Consider the following 7878-nt stretch of genomic DNA (forward strand, 5'->3'; position numbering starts at 1 on the left):
AATAAATATATAATCATGATTGAAAATTATTGGCTCTGGGAATGCAAAAAAAATGGAAATAGAGGAAGGAACAGTAATTAAAAAATAAAGTCCTGATGATAGAAGCTGGAGAACACATGGTCGAACTTTACAAAACTTCATCAACAACACAAAAGGTGACTATTCATGTCGATTTATCTGGATGCAATCCACAGAAATCAAATTGACTACATATATTGGAAGAGACTGTGGAAAAGATCAATATCAGCATCTAAAGTGAGGCCAGGGGCCGACTGTAGGACAGAATATCAATTTCACATATGTGAGTGCAGTGGAAGCTGAAGAAAGTGAAAACAAGTCAGAAGAGCCAAAATACCAACTTCCCAGGGGAAGACTCTGGAAGTTTGCAAGTGTTGAAGGCAGTGGAGGCAATACTGCTACACACAAAATCCTACATCAGTTGTGATCTATGAGCAGATGCTTGGGCAGACATGCAGGGTAAGCAGGTATGGGAGGGGACATGGAGGTATACTGATGTGTACCTACAGGTATGAGAGGATATTTACATATATGTATTTACTTTTGCTTCAAATATATCCATATATAAATATGGTGACTCATATAGCAGGCAACCTTATGAAAACGTCTTAGATATAAACAAACACCATTCCGAAATGAGTCACTGCATCTGGCAGCTCAGTATCAGTGTTTTGGGGGACACTGAGCTCAACTGAGGAACATAGTTCACACACACACACACACACACACACACGATCCACATCCTACTTTGATGAATATCAATTGGGGTCTTGTAAACGTGTGAGCACCCCTCCATGTGGAGCAATGAATAGTGATGGCAGTGGGAGGACACAGGGTCACATAAGTGCCATGGACTAATGGCCATGTGAACATCAGTCTCAATAATCCCATGAGAAGAGTGAGATGGTGCACCACCACCATTACCAACTACTTTGAAAAAGATCACATTATTTTTACCACAGAGTGGTAAGGAATGTGGATCAGAATTCAGTCACGAAACAGCAGCTTTACTTGTCATATAGACATTGGGGGATCCCTTCGTCACTCTTCATGACTGAACATAGCCCTGAGTTAGAATAATCAACTATTGAAATCAAAAGGGAAACGCTGACCCCAAAATAAGGAGGAATGGAAACAGGAAACACTGGGAATAAGTAGGATAACTGAAGATATATTGGAGGAATTAAAATGGATTATTTGAAACAACCTGTACATGAATTGTTGAATTTAAAAGTCACGATTTTATCTTTAAACCTTCACCTAAATAACAATAAAAAGTGCTTCACACACATGAAAAGACAAGCAGAAGGAAGCGCTGCATCTTGCTCACAATCCGTGTTGCGTTTGAGTCCATCATAGCAACCAGTGGGACAATCCATCTCCTCAGGGTCTTTCTCTCTTTGTTGACGCTGCGTGTGTCAGACAGGGTTCTCTAGAGAAACAGAACCATAATGCTAATACTTTCATTTGTATTTATACAGATCGATAGTTACATAACATACGAAATAAACAGTTAATTAAATTCTAAAGCAGTACAAATGGCTCAGTGCCACTCACTCCCGTCACACAGTGTGAGACACTGGCAGTCCTTCAAGTCGTGAAGGCCGCTGGGTAGTCCTCTGTAGAGCAATTCAGGCTATCTGGGCACAGGCAGCAAACAGCAAGGCAGGTCACCAACCGTCAGCCAGATGACAGGGTCCGACAGGCCCCAGCTCAAGAGATGTAAATTCCAGTGGTGTGGCGAAGCAGGTCTTGAAGGAACCTCAAATTACAGCGACACAGTCCACAGGTCAGGTGTCCCACAGGTAGTGTAGCTTGCAAATTGAGGCAGAGAACAAGGAAGGCAGCTGCACACTGGTCTGCTGATCAAGAGCAAGAGAGAGAGAGGCAAGTTTCACCGAGCCATTTATTTCTCTGCCTTTCAAATAATCCCAGTTATCAGCCAGGTTGTCAGGATAAACTAACTATCTCACTACTTTATCAAGCATGATATTCTTTTCCAGGGATTTGTCTCTTCTGAGAACATTTCACAATTACATGGGATGAAGTCTAACCACCCATGCTTCTAGGGGTAAATTCTAGCTGTACTTTTCCAAGACAGATTGATGTGTTATGCTAGCCAACCCTGGTAATTTCTTGGGAGTTCTTTGTAGGTTTTCTTTTTACTTCGATATTGTATTTAATCTTTTTAGTTCTTCTAATGTCATATTTGACTGAAATCTGAGTGGCTCAGTTTTACTACCCTGTTCCTCGAGCACTGAATGGAAAATGTTCTACTGCTCTTTGTAAGATTCCCAGTAATTTAACCCTCATACGTGGACAGCCCCTTCCTTCCTCTAACCCTGGTCTTAGTTGAAAAGCTTCACTGAAACCTGCTCACCTGAACTACCTGTGGTATTACAAAACACAAATGTCATTGCAGTAAAGCAAGCTGACGGGTGAAGAGTGGATTAACCTAAATCGCAACCTCTTGGGCATTCTGAATTGTTGATTTTTGACAGCAATCAAGTTGCAGCCTACCCAGAGTTTGCCTGCAAAGAAAAGTCTGACAATCTACTTTTGAAAAATTAGACATTGAATTCCCCAGAATGTAGTTTTATTCTGACATGACTGACTTGGCCACAAAATGAATTTTAATAGAGAGCAAGTGTTTTAACTGGTAAGATCCAAATAATCCATGGGGAACATCTATCTAACTGAATGCCCTATATTTTTTTCTGGCAAGCGTAGTCCTATCTCTGAACCAGAAAATATTGTTGGTAGGAAAATAATAACTTCCAATATCCAAGTCCAATTCAGTTCCCATAGACTACTTCAATAATTCAATACTTCTCTACATACTTTTCTTTGAAATCCCTGTGTCTGACAAATCACAGAGCACACTGAGCAGGCTCTTCAGTATTCTTGGGGCCCATGGCACTGTGCTTCAGGGGAGGTAAAACAAGTGGCCTCACTTCCCTTATGCAGGGAAAGCTGGAACCACACCTCTCCTTCACCAAGAAATCCTTTACTACCTTCCAATAATGCAGAAAGAACCTGTTGAACTAATGATCATAGCTTGTTGACCTCTTTTCAAATCTGGCCTAGGTGGTCTAGCACATCACTGTGGAAAACAGAAATAATTGTTAACTAGTGTTCATTTCTCTGGCCTCAGCCATAGCTAAAAGATACTATGTTATTTTATGAACATCCTATTCCACAAAGAGAGTTGCTGTCCTCATTTGTATCCATTCTTTTGGGAAGGATTTGAATGTCATGACTGTATAAATATTCATGAGCATTCTCATGACTCATCAAACTCAACTGTACCTCACTTTACTGACTGTGTTTTCCCAACTTCTCCAGCTGTGCTCCCTTTGCTTCCCACTCACTGAACGAAAGCTGTCAGAAGCCCTGCCACCTGCAAACATCACCAGCTCAGATAGCTGAAAGGACTTACCAAGTTCTGCAAGGACAATCACACAGGATTTCACAAGACAGGATAAACATAAGTATGGCAATTCTCAAGGACAGACAACTCCAGGGTCTTAATTATACACCCTGTGCTCCGTCTTTGAGCCACTGAGGTTTTGGCGAAGAAAGTGAACTTCGGTAAAGTTCAAGGCAAACATTTCCAGTGAATTACATCCCCTATCCATAGAGTCCAACCAGGCTGGGTAACTGGTTAGTTTGGATGCAAACCACCTATAAGTCAGTGACCCCTTAGTACTGCCAGGGAAGTTCTGGACTTTCAAGGGCAATCATAAATCATACTGCCTTTATAAGACATCCAGGTGTCCCCAGAGATAAAGGTGGAGTTTTTCCCATCAAACTATCAATCAACTTTATCTTACACAGCTCTTCTCAAAAGTCAATTACTATTGAGTTTAAATCTTAAGGCTTGATTCATGTCTATTTAAAATAAAGGCTTCCTTATAATTTTATGAACCATCTTCAAGTGATACACATTATCCTGGAACTACCAGAAAGATGTATACTTTTGTTTAATTGACAATGCCAACTCCTTTGGTTATATGGACCACAGTAAACCATGGAAAAACTCAAGAAGAATGGGAATTCCAGAACATTTCATTATACTCATGTGGACTTTGTACATGGATCAAGAAGCAGTCGTGTGAACAGAACAAGGGAATACAGAATGATTTAAAACCAGGAAATGTGTGCATCAGCGTTGTATTCTCTCACCATACTTACTTAGTCAGAGCAAATCATCAGAGACCCTGGTTTATATGAAGAAGACTGTGGCACCAGGATTGGAGAAAGGCTTGTTTAATATCTGAGATATACAGATGACACAGCCTTGCTTGCTGAAAATGAGAATTTGAAGCATTTGATGATGAAGATCAAGGATTGCAGCCTTCAATGGGGATTTTGACTCAGTGTAAAGTAGACCAGAATCCTCACAACAGAAGCAATAATAAACGGAGGAAAGATTGAGTTTTCAAGGACATTGTCTTGCTTGGAACCACATCAAATTTCATGGAAGCAGCAGTCAAGAGATCAAAAGACATTTTTAATTGGGCAAATCTGCTGTCAAGAACTCTTCAGAGTACTGACGAGCAAGGATGTTGCTTTAAGATCTAATGTGAACTTGACCCAAGCCATGGGATTTTCCATTGCCTCATATGCATGTGAATGCTGGCTATTGAATAAGGAAGACTGAAGAAGAATCGATGCATTTGAAGTGTGGTGCTGGAGAAGAATATTGAAAATACTGTGAACTACTAAAGAGACAGACCAGGCTGTCTTGAAAGAAGGAAGGCCCGAGTGCTCCTTAGAGGCAAGGTTGGCAAAACTTCATCTTACATACTTTGGATATCCTGTCAGGAGAGACCAGTCCATGAGAAGAACCTCATGCTTGGTAAACTTGAGTAAGACTGAAAAAGCGAAACAGATATAGATTGACACAGTGGCTATTACAACGGACTTGGTCTTAGGAACAATTGTGAGGATGGTGCAGGACGGTGCGGCGTTTTATTCTGTTGTGCAGAGGGTCACTATGGGTCAGAACAGACTACATTACACCTAAAATAAGATCTGTCTTAAACTGTGTTAAAACAATTAGGCAATTACGTATTGTGTGCTTTTTCTGACCCAACAGTAACATATGATGCTAAACACACACACACACACACACACATACACATATGAACTTATTTGCATTAGAACATTAAATTTATGTATCTCTTTCCACGCACCCAGGTGGCATCATAGATTAAGAGTAAGGCTATCAACTGTAAATTGGGCAGTTCAAACCCATTGGTCACTCGGTAAGAGAAAGAGGAGGTTATCTGCTCCCATTACTATTTACAGTCTCTCTACAGACTCTTTGCTATGTGAGATAATTAAAAACATAGCAATGGAGTTGGTTTTCTATTGCTTAAAATGCTATGTTTAAAATGTAATCAAGCTATGGGAGAGATGTTACAAGGACTTCATCAGGATTTACTACTCAAATGATTATGTATTACACATACAGAAGAAGTTATATTGAAACCGTACCCTCAATAAACAAACAGTTTCTAGCATTGTTGAATATAATGCCCAATATCATCACAGACAATATTTTAATACATCTGTGAATTTATATGTGAAAAAATCTTCAAATATATACATTTTAAAATAATAATTAATAAAATAACATATAGTAATAATATATTATGGAGATATAATTATAAATTTATCATCTATAATATAAATATAAACTATTCATATTATATAGTGTATTATATGTAATGTAATATTTTATTATGATATAGACCAGCCTAAAATCAAAATCAAATTCACTTCCATCGAGTCAATGCCAACTCTTCATGACCCTGTAGGGCAGGGTAGCCTGGCTCCTGTGAGTTTCCAAGACTGTACATCTTTACAAGAGTTTCACAAGCTCTTATATTTTATAAAAGCCCCATCTTTCTCCTGTGGGGCAGCCAGTGCTTTTGAACTGCTGATCCTGCAGATGGCAGCCAGTGCATAACCACTGCATGGCCATTAGTACGATACATTTCATGGAGCATGTAAACTTTCTATAGAATCCTAAAGAATGTTAAAACAAAACGAGTATTCCCATTGCAAAAAAAATAGTCTGTAAGAAAATATAGAAGCACATTCTTCCTGGTAAACTTGCTGTTTACTGAATGCTTCTCTTTTCTTTCCTATACTATCTTGAAACTAGATCTAAGATTGTTTGCAGTTGATACTTCAGTTTTCTGTCATCTCTAGGATGGATTATTCATCCCCTCTCTTGGTACAGGTCTTCACCCCATTCATCTTTTTTTCTTCCAGAACTTCTAAATGATGAGATCAGTAGTTATGAATTTAAGAATATTACTCAACCAATGCTATATTATTTTTAGGCATCAAGTCCATTTCAGCCACAGCGTCCCTAGATGACATATAGAGCTCCCCATTTGGTTTTCTTGGCTGTAATTTTTATGAAAGTAGATTGCCAGTTAATTCTCCCAATGGAACCATTGGGTAGTTTCCAATCTTTCACCTTCCAGGTAATCGCCAATTGCTTAATCATGTGTTAATCACAACTCAGAGTGACCCTACATAGGGTTTCTGTGGCTGCACCTTTTCCTAGGAGGAGATAGCCTCACCTTTCTTCCATGGAATGCCTAGTGGTTTTGACTTACTGACCTCACAGTTATCCATTCAATGCCCACCCAACAGCATCACTAGGGCTCCTTACAGTAGGACTCAATTCAATGTGTAATCCAGGGTAGTTGGGTCACATCCACGCCATGTAAGTTACTTCATCCCAATGTAAATCAAAGTCAAGTGTACTTTTTTTTTTCAAAGTTAAAAGTTCCTTATTTTCTTATTCCTGGGAGCATAATTTATAGGTCAATGTACCTGAAGAAATACAAATGAAAAGCTACAAGAGATGAAACCTTAGGAATGAACATCTAATTGACACTAAATTGCATTAATCAATAGTTCACTTTTGCAAACTGTGCATATGACAGTCCTGAAACAGAAGGGTTTCCTGTTTAAACTGCACTAACATTTCTAACATTTCTCCTCTGTGGCAGACATTTACAATTCCTCTAGTGCATTTGGGATGACTCTCTCGAAGTAACCTGCAACTTCTCTGACAACTCTCACTCTCTCTTCTGCTAAGAGCTATGGCCCTTGTGTCAGACAGGGTTCTCTAGAGAAACAGAACCAGAATGCTAATAATTTTTTTTAATGTAGGCCACAAAATAGTAGCAAACTATACTAAGTGGCATAGCCCACTGTGGAGTGGGGTCTTCTCTTTATTCTCCCAAACAGCCCCAACTGGTAAAGGTTATTAAAAACCCCTTGCCTTCAAAAATCAACTTTTGGTAGATGCTAATAGTTTTATATATATTTATACCGATAAGGAGATAGAATAAGAAACAAACAGTTAATTAAATTATAAAGCAGTACAAATGGCCCAGTGCATGCCACTTCCATGAGACACTGGCAGTCCTTCAAGTCCTCTGTAGAGCCAATCAGGCTATCCCGGCACAGGCAGCAAACAGCAAGGCAGGTCACCAACCGTCAGCCAGATGACAGGGACCGATAGTCCCCAGCTCAAGAGATGTAAATTTCAATGGTGTGGTGAAGCAGGTCTTGAAGGAACCTCAAATTACAGTGACACAGTCCACGGGTTAGGTGTCCCACAGGTAGTGTAGCTTGAAAATTGAGGCAAAGAACAAGCAAGGCAGCTACACACTGGTCTGATGATCAAAGAGCAAGAGACAAGAAAGGCAAGGCTCACTGAGCCATTTATCTTTCTGCCCTTCAATTAATGCCATATGTTTATCGGCCAGGTTGGCACAATAAATTAACTACTTCAGTCCTTTTCTGCTGAATTTTTAGAACCTGACA

The 7878-nt window shown here is 39.6% G+C and overlaps 1 non-coding gene across 1 annotated transcript; it reads right to left on the bottom strand.

The window, feature by feature from the left end:
• Positions 1–7211: 7211 nt before the first annotated feature.
• Positions 7212–7353, bottom strand: LOC142457578 (small nucleolar RNA SNORA4). Its single transcript, XR_012786286.1, has one exon. It is a non-coding gene; the product is annotated as a small nucleolar RNA SNORA4 (small nucleolar RNA).
• Between the last annotated feature and the right edge of the window lie 525 nt (positions 7354–7878).

Source organism: Tenrec ecaudatus, chromosome 9 (genome assembly GCF_050624435.1).
Source record: "Tenrec ecaudatus isolate mTenEca1 chromosome 9, mTenEca1.hap1, whole genome shotgun sequence".
In the NCBI taxonomy this organism is placed as follows: domain Eukaryota; kingdom Metazoa; phylum Chordata; class Mammalia; order Afrosoricida; family Tenrecidae; genus Tenrec; species Tenrec ecaudatus.